General features: G+C 42.6%; 1 long non-coding RNA gene and 1 pseudogene across 1 annotated transcript in view; one reads left to right on the top strand and one right to left on the bottom strand.

Annotated features, from left to right (window-relative positions):
• The window catches only part of LOC143990331 (alpha-1,4-N-acetylglucosaminyltransferase-like), a 7,071-nt pseudogene extending 6,048 nt beyond the window's left edge, over positions 1 to 1,023 (bottom strand).
• The window catches only part of LOC143990333 (uncharacterized), a 147,195-nt gene that overhangs the window by 78,094 nt on the left and 51,035 nt on the right, over positions 1 to 18,066 (top strand). The gene's annotated exons all lie outside the window — the stretch shown is intronic.

The following is an 18,066-nucleotide window of genomic DNA, read 5'->3' as shown; positions in this document are numbered from 1 at the left end:
CGTCGTCATCCGATCCGATCCGCAGACGGATGGAAAAATAGCTTTTTCCTCCGTTACACTTTTTCGGATCGGAGCGGGTCGGATGTCAGCGGACATGTCACCGCTGACATCCGACGCTCCATAGACCTCTATGGAGCACCCGTTCAGGTCCGCCTAAGAAACTGACAGGCGGGCCTGAACGGGACGTCGGTGTGAAAGAGGCCTAAGCATGAGTAAGTGTGAGGAAAGATGGGAGAAACCACCCCTAGGCTATAAAATAGACCCAGTGGGTTGTGGTCCCCTCTTATATAGTATATATCATCGTCACCAACATAAAGATGAGCGAGAGGAAAAAAAAAAACATGAAAAGGAAGGGGGATGGTAAAATAGAAAATTCAAGTAAAGAGTAGAAAATATTAGACTTAGATTCCTAGAAGGAAATAGGGAGAGTGAGAAGATTTGTAAGAAGAAAGGAAGGTCACACACAAAAAAGGCTGTAATATTGAGTAATATTATCCAGCTTTCCCAAATATTTTTTATGTAACAACTTTGCCCAAAAGTACCCCCACTTGATCTGTAACGTACCTTATCAAACCACGGCTTAAGAGGTGTGTTATTAAATAATTGATCCATTCTGAGAGGGAAGAGATAAACATTGCTATAAGATGACAGGGTTGGAAATTGTTGTCTTGCTCTCTTCTCATCTTCCTCTGTAGTAATGTCCTCCAGTCCTTTCATGAAGAAGACCACCGGTCGGTCAGGGTAGACTCGTGCAGCTGATTCAATAGCACAGAGTACCAGGGATGGTGGATTCATTCTGTCCGTGGTCTCCACAAATAAGATTCCATTTCCTTCTCTTAGAATGGTGTTTTCACTAAAAGAACTTGACATTCCATTAGCATTGTCTATTGTTACTAATTCAGAGTCTTTCAAAATAAGGAAATTCCCTATATAGAATTTTTCTTGACTATAATTAGTCCAACTAATAATGGCCAACACTGCTATTATCAGCAAAATAGTACATATCCTTATTACTTTCATCATGACTGTAGAATACAATAGCTGAGCTGTAAGAAGAGCAGATAAAAGAATATAAATCATTAAAGTAAAACTATAGGCAACACTTTTTTTTCACTTTGAATAGAGCATTTAAACTCAACCCAAAATTTGTGATTTTCTTTACTCTCACTTTCAAAGATAAAAACAGGGTGGGCTAAGGATATTTGTTTGATAATCATTGTATAACCCTGTTAGCATTTCTGATTGATAGAATTTGGTTTGTTGGTTTTTCTAATGTGTATTTTTTGTTCAATGTGTCTGAGATCCATTGTTCTGATGAAGTGGGTAGTGCTGCGAAACACGTTGTCCTATCTACAGTGATCTCCTTTGACAAGGACACATTAACTCATTTGCCAATTCTATTTGAAGACCGATAATATAAATTGGTAGATGATGATATGCTTTGACATTGTCAGATGTGTTGGTAATTGTTGGTAATTGTTTTAAGACTTCTAACTTGTATGTTTTAACCACTTAAGCCCCGGACCATTTTGCTGGCAAAAGACCAGACAACTTTAGCAATTCGGCACTTATTTTTTGCGGTATAAACAAAAGAAAAAGAGTAACAATTTTGAAAAAAACACATTATTTTTTACTTTTTGCTATATATTTTTTTTTCCTCCGTTTAGGCCGATACGTATTCTTCTACATATTTTTGTTAAAATAAAAAAATAAATAAATAAAATCGCAATAAGCGATTATTGATTGGTTTGCGCAAAAGTTATAGCATTTACAAAATAGGGGCTAGTTTTATTGCATTTTTATTAATATTTTTTTTCTTACTAGTAATGGCGGCGATCAGCGATTTTTATTGTGACTGCGACATTATGGCGGACACATCGGACATTTTTGACACATTTTTGGGACCATTGTCATTTATACAGCAATCAGTGCTATACAAATGCACTGATTCCTGTGTAAATGACACTGGCAGTGAAGGGGTTAACCATTAGGTGGCAGTGTAGGGGGTTAAGTGTGTCCTAGGGGGGCGTAGCTGTGTTTTACAGATACTGATCTCTGCTCGAATCACAGGGAGCAGAGATCAGTGTCACTGTTGCTAGGCAGAACAATAAAATAAAATCTGTATTTTTTGCTAGAAAATTACTTAGAACCCCCAAACTATATATATATATATATATATATATATTACTCTGCAGCATCCAGTGTAGCATATATCTGCAGTTGCTACTACTTGTAGTGCAAAGTGAATTTGTCTTTCGTAAATAACCCCTTCTGTGTCTACAGTCAACAGTGCTGGTCATTGACATGGCGCATCCTCCGCAGGTGGCCATGGGGCACGTTTGTCCTTTTTTTTTTTTGCTTCTGGCCGTGTTATTGAGCCAGAGCATGCAGAAGAGTTGATGGAGTGGATAACAAAGCCGTCCTCATCCTCCATCACCCAGGTTCATGGTAGTTTGCGTTCCAATGCAGCTGCCAAAGCGGCCTATTCCACCGACTCCTTGTCCACGGTCACTCCTTCCGTAGCCCCACCATCATGCATGGAGGACTCCCCCGAACTATTCGACCACAGTGTCGGGTACATGCTAATGGAGGATGCACAGCATTTAGAAGGCTCCGATGTTGGTTCCCAGGTTGAGGAAGGGATGAATGCGAGCCTAGAGAAAGGGGGTGCCCAAGGAGGACAAGAAACTGGCAGTCATGTTCCCCCAGTCACAACATACTGCCAAGTTTGCTCCAGTGACAAGAAGGGAGGGGATGATGAGGTCACTGACTGTACTTGGGTGCCTCATAAAAGAGAGGAGGCACAACTCCAACGGGGCCGGATGTCCTCTAGGGGGCAGCTTAAAGGCAGCCACCCTACTGAATCACATCACAGAGCTCCTTGGTGTGGGCCTTTTTTGACACGTGTGCAGCAGATTGCACCGTTGCTGTTTGCAACCTGTGTCTGAAGCAGATCAAGCGTGGCCAGAACAGCAGCCGCTTGGGCACCACATGCTTGATGAGACATATGACGACTTCCCATGCAGTCCGTTGGCAACAGCACTTGAAAGACCCACATCAAAGAAAAAAGACGGAGTTCTCCTTGCTCCTCATCTGGGATCTCCAACCCCACTAATGAAGGTATAGCAATAGGTGTCCCAAGTACTTGCAGCCAATCTGCTATTAGCACACTTCCATCTGATTTTAACAGGCAAATTTCCCTAACCCAGTTGCTAAACCGTAAAAAGAAATTCGGTCCCAGCCATCCACATGCTCAGTGTCTGAATGCTAGCTTGTCTAAATTGCTAGCACTGCAACTGCTGCCTTTTCAGCTGGTAGACTTTGCCCCCTTTCGTGAATTTGTGGAATGTGCTGTACCTCAGTGGCAGGTTCTTAAACACCATTTAATTTCACGGAAGGCCATTCCAGCACTCCACTGGCATGTGGAAGGTGATGTTTTGGCCCCTTTGGACAGGGCGGCCAGCAGTATGATGCATATTACCGCTGACTAGCGGGCATGGGCAGGGAAGTTACCTTTCCTTCACAGCACACTCGGTAACTCTGCTGGCAGCTGGGAAGGATGCAAAACAGGGTTCAGTATTATTGGAGCTTGTTCCGCCACAATGCCTCCAAAATGCTAGTGGTCATTCTGCCACAACCCTCTCCTCCACCCCCTCCTCCCTCCTCCTTCTGCCGATTTCTTCTCTGAACCAGCGGTGCTCCGTAAGTGGTCAAGGGCCTACGCAAGCACACTGGGGCAGAGATTATGTCAGCTCTGCAGGGGCAGGCTCAGAGGTGGTTGACACCACGCCAGCTTCAGCCAGGAATGGTTGTATGCGACAATGGCACCGACTTTCTCTCTGCCCTCTGACAAGGACACTTGACTCATGTCCCATGTTTGGCACACATCCTGAATTTGGTGGTGTAGCGGTTCCTGAGCAGGTACGCAGGCTTACAGGATCTCCTGAGGCAGGCCAGGAAAGTCTGTGTTCATTTCTGCCAGTCGTAAAATGTCAGTGCTCGGCTGGCTGACATTCAAAGGGAATGCAACCTGCCCACCAACCACCTCATTTGTGACATGCCCACCAGGTGGAACTGAACGTTGGCGATGCTGCAGTGTCTGCACTCGTAGCAGAGGGCCATCAATGAGTACCTGTGTGAGAATTGCACCAGGACAGGGTCAGGGGAGCTTGGCTTTTTTCTCCATGCCAGTGGCTACTGATCAAGGATGCATGCACTGTCCTGTCACCATTTGAGGAGGCCACGAGGATGGCGAGCAGTGACAATGCATGCATCAGTGATACTGTCCCTCTTGTCTTCCTGTTGGAGTGCACGCTTTGTGGAAAAATGGACAGGGCACTTGAGGCAGAACAGCAGGAGGAAGAGTAGGACTTCCTTACCTCTCAAGGCCCCCTTTATCCAGATAGCATTCCTGTGGGCTTGTCAAACACCCAGGAAGAAGAGGAGGAGGATTGTGTCAGCGTGGATGTAGAGGATAACATTCAGCAGCAGTCTTTAAGGGATGGTTTTCAGTCGCCAGAAACCCAAGGAGTTGTACGTGGCTGGGAGGTGGTAGTTCCTGACAACTTCATCTCCGTGGCCCAGAGGAATCACAATCAAATGCAACTGCAAACTTATGCTGCATGGCCTCCCTGATTCTACAAAGCCTGCGAAAGGACCTAGGATTCGTGGTATCAAGGAAAGGGATCATTACTGGCTGGCAACCCTTCTTGATCCACGTTACAAGGGTAAGGTTGCAGAACTTATCCTGCCTTCGCAGAGGAAGCAGAGGATAAAACATATTCAGGAGGCCATGAAGAAAGATTTGTGCAATGTGTTTCCAGACCCTGGGAGGTTACCATTTCAAGGTGCTGGACAACATGTTGCTGAGGCTTCGGTCAGTCAGAGAAAGAGCGTTGGAGAAGGTGGCATGATGCTAGCTTCAAACAATATTTTTGGTTTAGGGCACCACCAACACTGACTAAGGCCGGATTCACACCTATGCAGTTTTAGTGCTTTTTGCATATTTGCACTACAGTCCATTTAACATGGTTTCCTATGGAACACGTTGCAAATCTGCAAAATGCAAAAAGCCCTAAAACAGTATAGATGTGAATCCAGCCTTAGGCCCAATTTTTCTGCCCCTGTTTAACAGGAGTATGTAATTACAATTTTTGATCAAATATTTCACAGCAGGTCCCGTTCCTGTGACCAACAAGTGTAACTGTGAGGGGTTAGAGTGTTGTGGCACCACCACTGCCTAAGGCCCAATTTTTCTGCCCCTGTTTAACAGGAGCATGCAATTACAATTCTTGATATAATATGTAACAGCAGGGCCTGTTCCTGCTCACAAGAGTAATTGTGAGAGGTTACAGCATTCTGGTACCACCAACACCTAGGGCCAAATTTTCTGCAGAGTATTTAGGGCAGGCAGTATATTATATATACACTTCTGTTCAGAGCATATAGTGCCTGGGGTCCCACCCATGCCATTTAAAAAAAAAGATTTGGGTGCAGGGTTCCCCTTAATATTCATACCAGACCCAAGGAGCATTGTAATGGGCTGGGAGGGGGGACCCATGCCATTTTTCTCAATTATTGTTATGTATATTACGGTACCCAACAATATATTACAGCTGCAAGAAATTTTAAATGGCTTTTTTTCCCCTTTAGAAATGTCATTTTGCTGTGGTATTGTTCTAAACACAGGAAAAATGCACCACTTTACAGGCATACAATAGACACCCCCAGGCACAATATTTAAAGGAATATTTCATTTTTATTGTTTCACTTTAAGCATTCTTAATATCACTGCTTCCAAAAAAAATCTGTTTTTAAAACTTTTTGTTGCATTGATACATGTCCCCTGGGGCAGGACCCAGGTCCCAAAACAATGTTTAGGGCAAAAACTTGCAGATAAGCCTTTAAAATTAGCACTTTTGAATTTTCATGTTCATGTCCCATAGACTTTAACGGTGTCCGCTATAGTTGCCACCTCATCCCTTTAAACCCAAACACATATGAATTACACAGGTTCTGAGGCTAATTTCATGCAGATAAGGCATCAAGTGAGTTTAATTATCACCTTAATCAGCCACAGAAACTGTGCAATTAATATGTGTTCGGTTTTAAAGGGATGAGGTGGCAACCCTAGTGTCCGCACAAACTTTTTTGGATGTTATAGTGCGAATCAAACCGGGGGGTGTTCGGCTCATCACAGTGCTGCGCCGACTTCCTGGCGGTCTCTGCACGTGGAGCATGCAAACACGCCGGAGCTCATCCTTAGCCACCAGTAGTGAGAGTCTAGACAAATTGTAATGAAGTAACAGTATATCAGAATAGTGCACCGAGTTCCAACCGGATGTTGTACGCACTCAGCAATTCCAACGTATTGAGTTCTCCAAGTAAACATTCCAAGCAGAAGGTAAATGAAAGAAAAAGGAGCCTTTGCATGCATGCAGGAAAATGGTGTATGAATTGCAAAGCACATGCAAAGCTTATCGGCGGCAGTGGAACATTGGACAGCCTCCAGATTTGAACGTTTAGCATTGCAAGATGCCAAAAGTGTGAAGTTCACAGAATGTATTAACTTAGGCTTGCTCCTTAATTTAAGTTGCGAAGCTGGTCAGCAGCAATAGGGCAAAAAGCAACTTCCACATATACACATTAAGGCTAGGTTCACATCTAGGCAGGTTCCGTTTGATGTGTTTTTTCCAGCGTGTTTTGTGTTGCCTTTTCTGTTTTCAAACGTGTTTTTGATGCTTCTTTTGCATTTTGCAGAGTTTTTTGGGGATAATGGGAAAGTATGGCAGTTCTCTTCATGGCATGCGACTTTACACTCCCTGGCACTCAAGTAGCATCAAAGCCACATGAAAGTCCCATTAAAGTAGTGCAGGCATCTTTATGCATCCAAAGTCTCATGTGCATGCAAATTATTCCCTAGGTGGAGAGCCAATGGGGGATTCCAAGATGGAAAGAGATCTGGGGGTCCTTGTAGACAACAGGCTTATCAACGGTATTCAATGTCAAGCTTCTTCAAGCAAAGCCAACAGAATACTAGAAGAATATTATCATGCATTAAAAAAAGGGATTTACTCCAGAGATAAAACCAGGTCCATCTTTACTATTGATTGGACCTTGGGCAGGCATTTTCTTGCCCCCCCCCCCCCCCATAAAATGTTGTGCTCCACTTGCTCTGAGACATACAATAGCAGCTAGACTCAAAATATGATTACTAAATCAGATCAGGCAGTGATTGCGATTGGTTGCTAGAGGTTACAACATATCATTACCACTCACTGACTGGCTGCTAGAGGACAAAGCACACATTATGGATCACTGATTTAGTTGCTAAAGGTTACAGAATGTGACTTCTGCTTGTTAATTGGTTGCTAGAGATTACTGTATATCAATACTCACTGATTGGTTGCTAGAGGTTACTGCACTTTGGTACTGCTCACTGATTGGTTGCTAGACTTTACTCAGGGAGGCATGATATACATATGAATGCTGCCTCTATTTACATATCAGTGTAGAAGGTCCAATGTTATTAACATATTAATGCTGTTGCTATTTACATGTAAACACAGGGTCTGCAGGTGAGTCATCTGTACATGACAATAGGGCAGAACTTCACACTGAGATATCGGGACACAGCACAGGACTAAAACTTCAAGGGAATTTAAACTAGGATAGTTCCCAAGTATGAGTCAGCTGCTTTGGGCCCCAAAACAATGACGGGGCCCAGGGCTGCTGCCCCTTTTGCCCTTCCTTAAAACTAGCCCTGGATAAAACTATAATCCTGTCACTTTATAAAACTCTGATTTGGACACATCTGGGGTATTCCGTCCAGTTCTGGTCATCAGTCCTCAGGAGGGATGTGCTGGAACTGGAGATAGTCCAGAGAAGGACAAAAAAGCTAAAAGGGGACTGGAGGACCTCTGAGATATGAGAGCAATATACAAATATCTCAATGGTGATCACGGTGTAGGAAGAAAACTACTCAGCTTCAGGGCTTGTAAAGTGATAGTTTCTTTTTTGGGGGGTTACAAATAACAAACATGGTGTACTTGCCTGCTCTGTGCAGTGGTTTTGCAAAGAGCAGCCCTGATCTGCCACTTCTCGGGCCCCTCCCTCCTACCGAGTGCCCCCACAGCAAGCAGCTTCTCTCTGGGTCCATTCAGACATGGAGCTGCAGCTCTGCCCCGCTCACTCTTTCTCCTGATTGGCTCAATGACTTTAAATGACAGCAGGGGGAGCCAATAGTACCTGGCTGCTGTTTCAGACAATGAGAAGGGAGAGTCTCCAGACAGCCGAGACTCTCGTGCAACATAGCTGGATCAAGATTTGGCTCAGGAAAGTATTAAGAGGGCTGAGGGGAGCTGTTGCACACAGAAGTTTTTTTTTTTTTTATCTAAATGCATTAAAGTAAAAAAAAACCTTCTGACATTAGAACCACTTTAACTGCTTGCCAACCAGCCACTGTCATTATAGGGCGGCAAGTCGGCACGATCCCACAAGCCGTCGTAGCGATACGTCGGCTCCTTTACTACTCTACTTGTGCGCAAACCAATCAATATACGCTTATTTCAATATTTTTGGTAAAAAAAAAAGTAGAATACATATCGGCCTAAACTGAGAAAAAATTAGCTTTAAAAAAAAAAAATGGGGGTATTTATTATAGCAAAATGTACAAAATATTGTGCTTTTTTTTTGTTTTTGTTTTTTTTGTTTTTTTTTAAATTGACACACTTTTTTTTTTTTTGTTTATAGCACAAAAAGTAAAAAACGCAGAGCTGATAAGATACCACCAAAAGAAAGCTCTATTTGTGGGAAAAAATTTTGTTTAGGTGTAGCATCGCTCGACTGCGCAATTGTCAGTTAAAGCGACGCAGTGCCGAATAGCAAAATATGGCCTGGTCATTCAGCAGCCAAATCTTCCAGGGCTGAAGCGGTTAAGAAGACATGGGGCCACTCCATGAAATTAGAGGAGAAGCAGTTTAACCTTAAACTGTATAGGGCAGTGATGGCGAACCTTGGCACTCCAGATGTTTTGGAACTACATTTCCCATGATGCTCATGCACTCTGCAGTGTAGATGAGCATCATGGGAAATGTAGTTCCAAAACATCTGGGGTGCCAAGGTTCGCCATCACTGGTATAGGGGATTCTTTACTGTTAGACCGGTAAGGATGTGGAACTCCCTTCCACAATCAGTGGTGTCAGTGGGAAGCATCAATAGTTAAAAAAAAAACTTTTAGATGGGCATTTTAGTGAGTGCAATATACAGGGATATGGGAAGTGGTAGAGGCATAATACATACACCAGCACAGATTGAACTGGATGGACTTGTGTCTTTAGTCAACCTTACCAACTATGCAACTATGTAAATATGCTAGGGTTAAGGGCTACGGATAGGGTTAAGCATTATGTCGTGTACACACGGTCGGACTTTCTGGCAGAAAAAGTCAGACGAAATCTTTTCATCGGATATTCCGATCGTGTGTATGCCTCATATAACCTTTTTTTTCAAAAATTCTGAGGGACCTAGAAATAGAACATGTTTTAAATCTTTCCGACAGAATCAATTCCTATCGGGAAAACCGTCCGTCTGTATGCTTTTCTGACAGAACAAAAACTATGCATGGGCAGCTATTCGCTCCTGGCTATTGAACTTCCCTTTTTCTAGTCCCGTCATACACGTTGTACATCACCGCATTCTAGACGATCAGACTTTGGTGTGATCGTGTATAGGCAAGACCGTTTCAGAGGAACTCCGTCGGAAAAACCGTCAGAGTTTATTCTGACGGGAAAAACGGTTGTGTGTATGCGGCATTACGGTTAAATGTTATGGTTAGAGTTAGGTTTAGGATTCAAGTTATGGTTAGTAGTAATTGTTAATGTTAGTAGTAATTGTTAGGGTTAGTGTTCTAACCCTTAAAATTACCCCTAACTCTAACTTTACCCCTAATGCCGCGTACACACGATCAGACTTTTTGACGGACTAGGTCCAACAGTCTTTTCGACGGACTTTGCAGTGGAGGTCCGCCGGAATTTCAAATGAATCGACTTGCCCACTCACGATCACTCCAAAAGTCTGCCGGTTTCTAAACTCCGTGACATACAGCATGTACGACGGGACTAGAAAAAGGAAGTTCAAGCGCCAGTACGCCACCCTTTGGGCTCCTTCTGCTAATCTCGTGTTTATCTCGTGTTAGTAGAAGTTTGGTTAGAGAGACGATTCTTGCTTTTCAGACTTCAGCTTATTTCGATCGTTTTCTGCGGTTCAGTTTGTGCTTGTGGGTCTGTATCTGGTTTTCAGTGCGTGTGGGTCAGTTCCTATCTGTATATCAGGGCATTCTGGTCTGCTCGTTCCTGTTCTTCAGGTCGCTCTTCAAAGATCTTGCTGTTCTTCAGTGCGTTCGTTTAAGTTTGTTTGACCAGCCAACCGCTTTGAAGTCATGGTGCCTGGACATACTCATTCTCAAGTTCATGCTATATGGGGGCTTGGTGTTGGGGTTAATACTTTGACCCAAGCCCAGTCCATGAACGGGGTGAGGAGAAGTTCATGGACGAAGAATTGGCTGCGCCAGTGTGACCAATTCTCGCATATGCCTTTGCTTCGTGAGATCCATGAGAATAATCCTAAGGATTTCAGGAATTATCTTAGAATGATGGACCCCGTTTTTCATCATCTGCTGGCTTTGCTGACCCCTTATATCAGCAGGCAGCATACCTGCATGCAGCAAGCCATCACTCCAGAGCAGAGGCTAGTTGCCACGTTGCGGTACTTGGCAACTGGGAGAAGCATTCAGGACCTCAAGTTCATGACAGGCATCTCCCCCCAGGCTCTGGGGATCATTATCCCAGAGACCTGTTCTGCCATTATTCAGGTCCTGCAGGACTATATTAAGGTAAGTTTTATCCTTTAACATTACATTATATGTATTTAATGTTTCCTAATGTCTTGTATTAATTTCGTTATTACCTAATTACCAAGATTGGAATATGCTGTGAATGTTCCCTTTATCTTTATGCATGCATGATTTTATTTTTTAAACTCCTTTTTTGGCCTACATGCATATTTGCCTTCACTAACCTCCCCAGCATGCAATCCTGGGCCCATATACACCTATAGCCTAGTCCATTTAACAATATATATTGTCAGCTCCATTGTACTGCTTTCCCCGAATCACCCCCTCAAATGTCTCCAAATGTAATGTGTGGTCTTACATTAATTTAGAACCCTCCCCTACCCCCTCAAATGTCTCCAAATGTAATGTGTGGTCTAAAATTAATTTAGAACCCTCCCTCATCCCCCCCCCCCATACAATTTTATCAATGGGCCATCAGAGGGGGTGAAGAATCTTATAAGCGAGCCTTATATTTTTTATTTTTTTAAATACTACTTCTAACAAATGTTATACTGCTGTTCTGCAAGAAAGTTTTTGTGTAATCTGCTTCAAAGTACGTATAATTTTTTTTTTCTTGTTTGACTCCACAGTTTCCTTCCACGCCACAGGAATGGCAGACTGTGGCCTCCCAGTTTGATGACCATTGGGACCTTCCCAACTGTGCAGGGGCGATTGATGGGAAGTAAGTTCACATTGAGCCACCGCCCCATTTGGGGTCTTACTATTTCAATTACAAGGGGTTCCATAGTGTAGTATTGACAGTATTGGCAGTGGTTTCGACACAATATGATTTTATGTACGTGGACATGGGTAACAACCATGGGTAACAACGGCTGGATGTCGGATGGAGGAGTCTTCTCCCAGACGGAGTTCTGCCAGCGTCTCCAGACTGGTGGCCTGGGATTGCCACCTGATGCCGAGAACGTTGAGGGAGTCCCCTTTGTATTCATCGCAGATGAAGCCTTCGGTCTGGGCGAGCACCAGATGAGGCTGTTCCCCCAAAGGACTCTCACCCCGGAGAGGAGGATTTTTAATTACCGGCTGGCCAGAGCGAGAAGCTTTGTGGAGAATACCTTTGGGATAATGGCCAGCTAGTTCCATTTGTTTCTCTCAGCCATCAATATGGCGGACTATAAAATCAATCATATAATCCTGTGCTGTTGCATACTCCATATTTTTAAGAAAACATTCCCAAACATATATCACTTCAGTTGGGCCTGAGGCTGGACTTAGTGCAGAATCTGTACTCACAAGCCTGGATATTGGCCGTAATGTCTTGCCCCCACAAACCGCCCATCAAGTGCGCGACAGATATGTCAATTATTTTTATGGTAAGGGGGCCATTGCAATGCCAGAACATATTTAACCTTTCAATTAATAAAAAATCTTTTATGATAAAATCTCAAGTTTTTTTTTCTTGTTTGCTTTTCTTTTTGGCTGTCTCCTAGGTTCTCCTAGTGCACTTGTAGTTTCCCTTTAGTAAATAAGCCCCTTTGTCACTGTAAAGACAAAATGAATTCCAAAACTGATATTGAGTATTGAAAGAAGAAGCCACACACATTGTTGTCTTTTAAAATTTTTACTGTGTGCGCATTCAAAAGTGTGTTTAGTTTTAAAACGTTATTTTTTTTATTTATTTTTTTGGGTGTTTTCCCGTATATTTTTTTTACTCAGTATAAAAAAAATGTTTTTTTTTGTTTGCCACAATATTTTTTTATATTTTATTTGTATTTTCTGCATTATTATTATTATTATTATTTAATTTGTATTTTAAAACAGGGATTTGTTAAAAAACTAACATACCCAACTCTGGAACTTACAAAGTTCAACATGTAAAACTTGCAGGTGATGTCACCCATGTAAAAGCCAAATTTTGAAGATGCACACAAATTGGGAGTCCAAAAGGGCAATGTCAACATGTGCTATCTTCCATCATGGGGGATCAATGGACGTGTTTTGTGGGTGCAATCCCTTCCTCTCACCTACTAGAATTATGAGGAAGGGGTTGTAAACACAAAACCTGTACATTGAGATCCCCTGATGGCAGATAGCACATGTTGACACACCGTGTGCATCTTCAAAATTTGGCATTTAAAACTATACAAAAATAACAATGTTCTCATTTAAAAAGGAAATGAAGAACATGATCGATTTGTGTTTTAGGGAAAAAGGGATTGGATTCTCCCCAAAACATCGATCATGTTCTTCTTCATTTCCTGCTGCATGATGTCCAGGTGATTGCACATTTCATCAATGTGCTCATTCCATGCCATGATCTGTCCAATTAGTCTCTGTGCGCTGTCGCTTGTAAATGGGTAGGCCGCTTCCCCTTCCATAACCAGAACATCACCTAAAATTGATGAAAAATTATGTATTGAGAAAAATGCAGGCATACATAGATTACCTGAAGCTGGGGTGTCAAACACTCACCTGGTGGGGTGCACATCTTGCCTACATCCTCCACCTCTCCTTCGTCCACCTTTCCTTCCTCCACATGCTCGGGCTAACTTGCCATTCAGGCAGGCGAGGTCGAGGGTCCCTGGGATCCTGTTGTCTGAGTCTTTTCTCCCCTATGAGACTGAAACAAAAGGTATAATTGGCACACAGATATTTGAGTCCAGAAATAGGAATATGAAACATTGCTTTGAAATGGTGTACAATTGTCTGTTTGGGAAGAGATCCAAGTTGAAGTCATGATTCAAATTCCCTTTTAACCAAACCGCAATACTTACCTTTTTTGGCCAAGTCTCACAGATGGAGACACCTCAAGTATCCCCTGGAGCCCCTGTGTGGGTTACCCTAAAAAATGTTCTCTGGTGTCCCACACTACACTAGTGCTCCTGAGTCCAGATGTGTAAACAGCTGCTGTGTCCTCTCCTTACATTACACTGAATCAAGTTTTAAAATCATTCTAATTTCAAAAACATCTACACAACAATATCCTAAACTTCTTTTAATAAGACAAATTATCAAGACCAAAATGTAGATATAACCCTGTACTAACTAAATGCATCATATTTATTGGCAAACCAACGATATTAGTAAACAAGGTATGTATTGGTAAACAAACAATATTTATGAACGAAAAGCACAGGGAGCAACATGAAAGTTAATTAGTATAATAAGAACACACGAAAAGTACTTGCTTTTTTTTAAGCACCTTCTTAATTCTTCAATACTGATCTGGCTCCCTCATTTTAAGGTCGGACCAGAGCTTTCTCAATTGGTCTTTAGACCGTCGTACCCCAAATTGCTGCTCCAGAGTGGTCACAACTTAGGACATTATTTGGTCCTCCCGCAAATTGGTCCATGTTGGTGGCCTTCAATCTCCTCCTGGATCTGGATGTTTGGGGCTCAGGGCTTTCCTCCACACTAGTTCCAGATAATGTCTCCGACATCTTTATCTATATACTCCCACTGCGCACAGAAGAGAGAAGGGGTGAGGAAAATTCATCATAAAGAACACCAGGGGCGGGCGACGCAGCCGGAGATTGACACATGCAGTGTATATAAAGCCAGTACACAATCGTATGTAAGTAGTGAGCATCCTAAACTAAGGTAAGATTTAAACTTGGCACAACATGGTGGCCTATACTGCTTCAAAATTGAGAGCTATATTGGGATAAGATACTGAGAGTTTGGACTGACGGTGTTTTTGTCTTTTGTATTGTCTTTCATAAATCCCTTTTAAGGAGCAGGAGTTTTTGAGTCATTTTATTGACCTATATCGGGCTAACCGAAACCTGTGGGAGGTCAAGCACCCCTTTTATTTCCTAATATTAATGATGTAAACGAAAGTGTTTGAATTGCTTATAAATCAATGATTTAATCACAAAAATTATTATGTATACATATCACTAGACAGTAGTGGCCAAAAATGTTGTTAAAATGTTGGTGAAAATCTAGAAAAATGCTGGGGTCAAAATGATAGCCTTTTCTATTTGTTTAAAATTCAATTTGCAGTCATGAGCTGAAAATTGTGTGTGATTGATGAAGCCAAAAATACAACTATGTCCCCTTTTTTATACACAGGATGAGCTCAGCCAGGAGGAGGCTGTGCCCAGTGGTAGACAGGAGGAGGCCTTGACCAGTGGCAGCCAGGAGGAGGCTGTGCCAAGTGGCAGCCAGGAGGTGGCTGGGCCCAGTAGGAGCCTCACAGAATGCTAGGTGCCTTGAATGCGGGCGGCTCCGTGGATGACAGCGCGGGCGGGCGGTTCCGCGGGTGTCATTACACGGGTGGGTTCTGCGGGTGACAGCACGGGCGGGCAGTTCCACGGGTGACAGCGCGGGCGGCTCCGCAGGTGACAGCGCGGACAGGCAGTTCCACAGGTGGGTTCCGTGGGTGACAGGGCAGGCGGTTCCGCAGGAGACCAGGCGGGTGGTTCAGCGGGTGACCTCGCAGGCAGGTGAGGGGGGGGCAGCTGGGCGGCTTAGTGTTCGAGTGGGCTGCTGACCAATCAGGAAGCCGGAGGGCAGGGGAGCAGGGAGATGAAATCCTCTCTCACTGCCCTGCATCTCTGCAGTTCCACCTTCACTGTGCGGGAAGGAAGGATGAGCCGAACACCCCCCTGTTCGCACCAGAACCTGCGAACAGAAAACTAAACTAAACTTCGTGTGAACTTTAAAACCCTATTAAAGTCTATGGGACTCGAACATTCAAAATCTAAAGTGCTAATTTTAAAGGCTAATATGCAAGTTACTGTCCTAAAAAGTGTTTGAGGACCTGAGTCCTGCCCCTGGGGACATGGATCAATGCAAAAAAAGTTTTAAAAACTTAAGTTTTTTTCGGGAGTAGCGATTTTAATTATGATTAAAGTAAAACAATAAAAGTGTAATATTCCTTTAAATTTTCGTACCTGGGGGGTGTCTATAGTATGCCTGTGAAGGGGTGCATGTTTCATAGTTACATAGTTAGTCAGGTTGAAAGTCCATCCAGTTCAACCACAAAAAAAATATATATATTGTACAGGACGCCAAGGTTGGGTCCTGGACGGGTGCTATGTGGCGCCTATATTCGGGATGTGGTCCCTTTTAAGGGAATCATGGTAGGCCTCAGGGGGTCATCCAAAAATGGGTGACAAATTCCGGGGATAGTTTCGGGAGAAGACTGACTCGCGGTCCTCTCTATATTTTAAGAGAGATAGTTGGGACCCGGAATTTGGGAGGCTCTGAAGTGACATTTGGGTGGGAAAGAGCCTCCCTCCCTGACCACAGGGATTCGGCCCACAGGGGGTTAACGGCCTCCAGGAAGACAGACCGCCTATAAGACAGGAAGTAGTAGAGAGGTGGTGGTGAGGAGGAGAAGGAGATGAACACCTGTCTGATGAAGCTGTCTGGCTGTGTTGTTGTATTTGCTGTTTTGGAGGCTGCAAAAAGATCTTTGCAAGGACTCTAAAACTTTTTGGTGAAGACCTGACTACAGAACTGTAGGTGCTTTTCTTTTCGTATTATTTGTGCTGAAGATAAGCAGACTTTAATTTACGTCTTTTATATGCTGAAGAAAAGCTTTAGTTTTGATTTAATTATAAATAAATATATTTTGGTTTCACCTTATAACGGTTTATGCACTTAATCCCGCGGAGCTAGTATCCCCAAACTTCACTATATATATATATATATATATATATATATATATATAATAATATCATACAATCCCATATACCCAATTCTATACCCACAGTTTATCCAGAGGAAGGCAAAAAACCCCAGCAGAGCACGATCCAATTTGCTAAAGCAGGGGAAAAAATTCCTTCCAGATCCCCTGAGAGGCAATCGGATTTTCCCCGGATCAACATTACCTATAAATGTTAGTACCCAGTTATATTATGTACACTTAGGAAATAATCCAGGCCCTTCTTAAAGCAATCTACTGAGCTGGCCAGAACCACCTCTGCAGGGAGTCTATTCCACATTTTCACAGCTTACTGTGAAGAAACCTTTCCGTATTTGGAGATGAAATCTCTTTTCCTCTAGACGTAAAGAGTGCCCCCTTGTCCTCTTTGTTGACTGTAAAGTGAATAACTCAACACCAAGTTCATTATATGGACCCCTTATATATTTGTACATGTTGATCATATCCCCCCTTAATCTCCTCTTATCAAGCAGACTAGCCCTTATAAGTCTTCTGGGGCAGATTGACTCACATGGTGGTTCCAGCCTTGTATCTGCACACCTTGCGGAGCACTCAACACTGAAGTGTCTATTAGGTAATTTGATCTTACTTTTTCACTATTTGATTTATCCTGCACCTTTATTTCATTTCATCTAACTATTTTGGTTTATATGGTTTCTTCAATGTTGTTTTTATTTTCTTTATATATCCCATGTATTTTACCTTTCCAATCATTCTAACTTTCTACTCTCACTAAGTTAACCTTACTTATACACTCATTAGCATCTCATTATCCTATCCTTTACCAAGTTTAGGACAGATTACCTTTTGTATCACATAATATGACCCTCCAATTTATTTTACAATCCTTCTTTCACTTTTAGCACCTTTGGTCACTGCTGACCCTTATTAATCTTTGGAATTTCCTTTCTTGGAAACCATCTTTGTCCAGTCCTGATCTGCCTTAACCACCTCAGCTCCCATCAGTGATACCCATATGGGGTTATTCTGATTCATTTTGGCACATTGCTACTGCATAGATACAGACAATGTAAGTACTTTTGAGAGTGGTTTTTGGGGGGGTTTATCCTAGCCAATATTACTTCTAATTACTTTATTTCAACCTTTATTTCCCGTGACAGGGCCAGACCTTACAGATATTATTTGTTATTATACTACAGCATTCAGTTTTCCACGTGCATGCTCCTGAAGAGTGGATGAATCCACGAAATGCATAGAGCTACTATATGCCATGTTTTATGCCAACCATATGTTTTACTTACCTAATGATCACTTGTAATATGTGATTTGTATTTTTGTGGTCAATTGTTATTGCTGTATGTTTATCCATTGAATGGAATATATTGGTCTTCTTGATGTACTCATGACTACCCTCATGCAACTTACCATTGATTTTCCAATAAATGTAAATGTTTTACACCTGCCTGCTTCATTTAAAGTCCCAACCTCCAGTCATTTTGATTTCTTTATACGAAAGGAAGGGAAAGATGAGACCAGATGTGCCAGTTTTAGACCAATATCATTATTAAATGCAGATACCAAA

This window comes from Lithobates pipiens, unplaced genomic scaffold (assembly GCF_037356315.1).
Source record: "Lithobates pipiens isolate NorthernLeopardFrog02 unplaced genomic scaffold, aLitPip1_a1.2 Scaffold_18, whole genome shotgun sequence".
NCBI lineage: Eukaryota > Metazoa > Chordata > Amphibia > Anura > Ranidae > Lithobates > Lithobates pipiens.
This window is presented reverse-complemented; position numbering and strand designations above follow the sequence as displayed.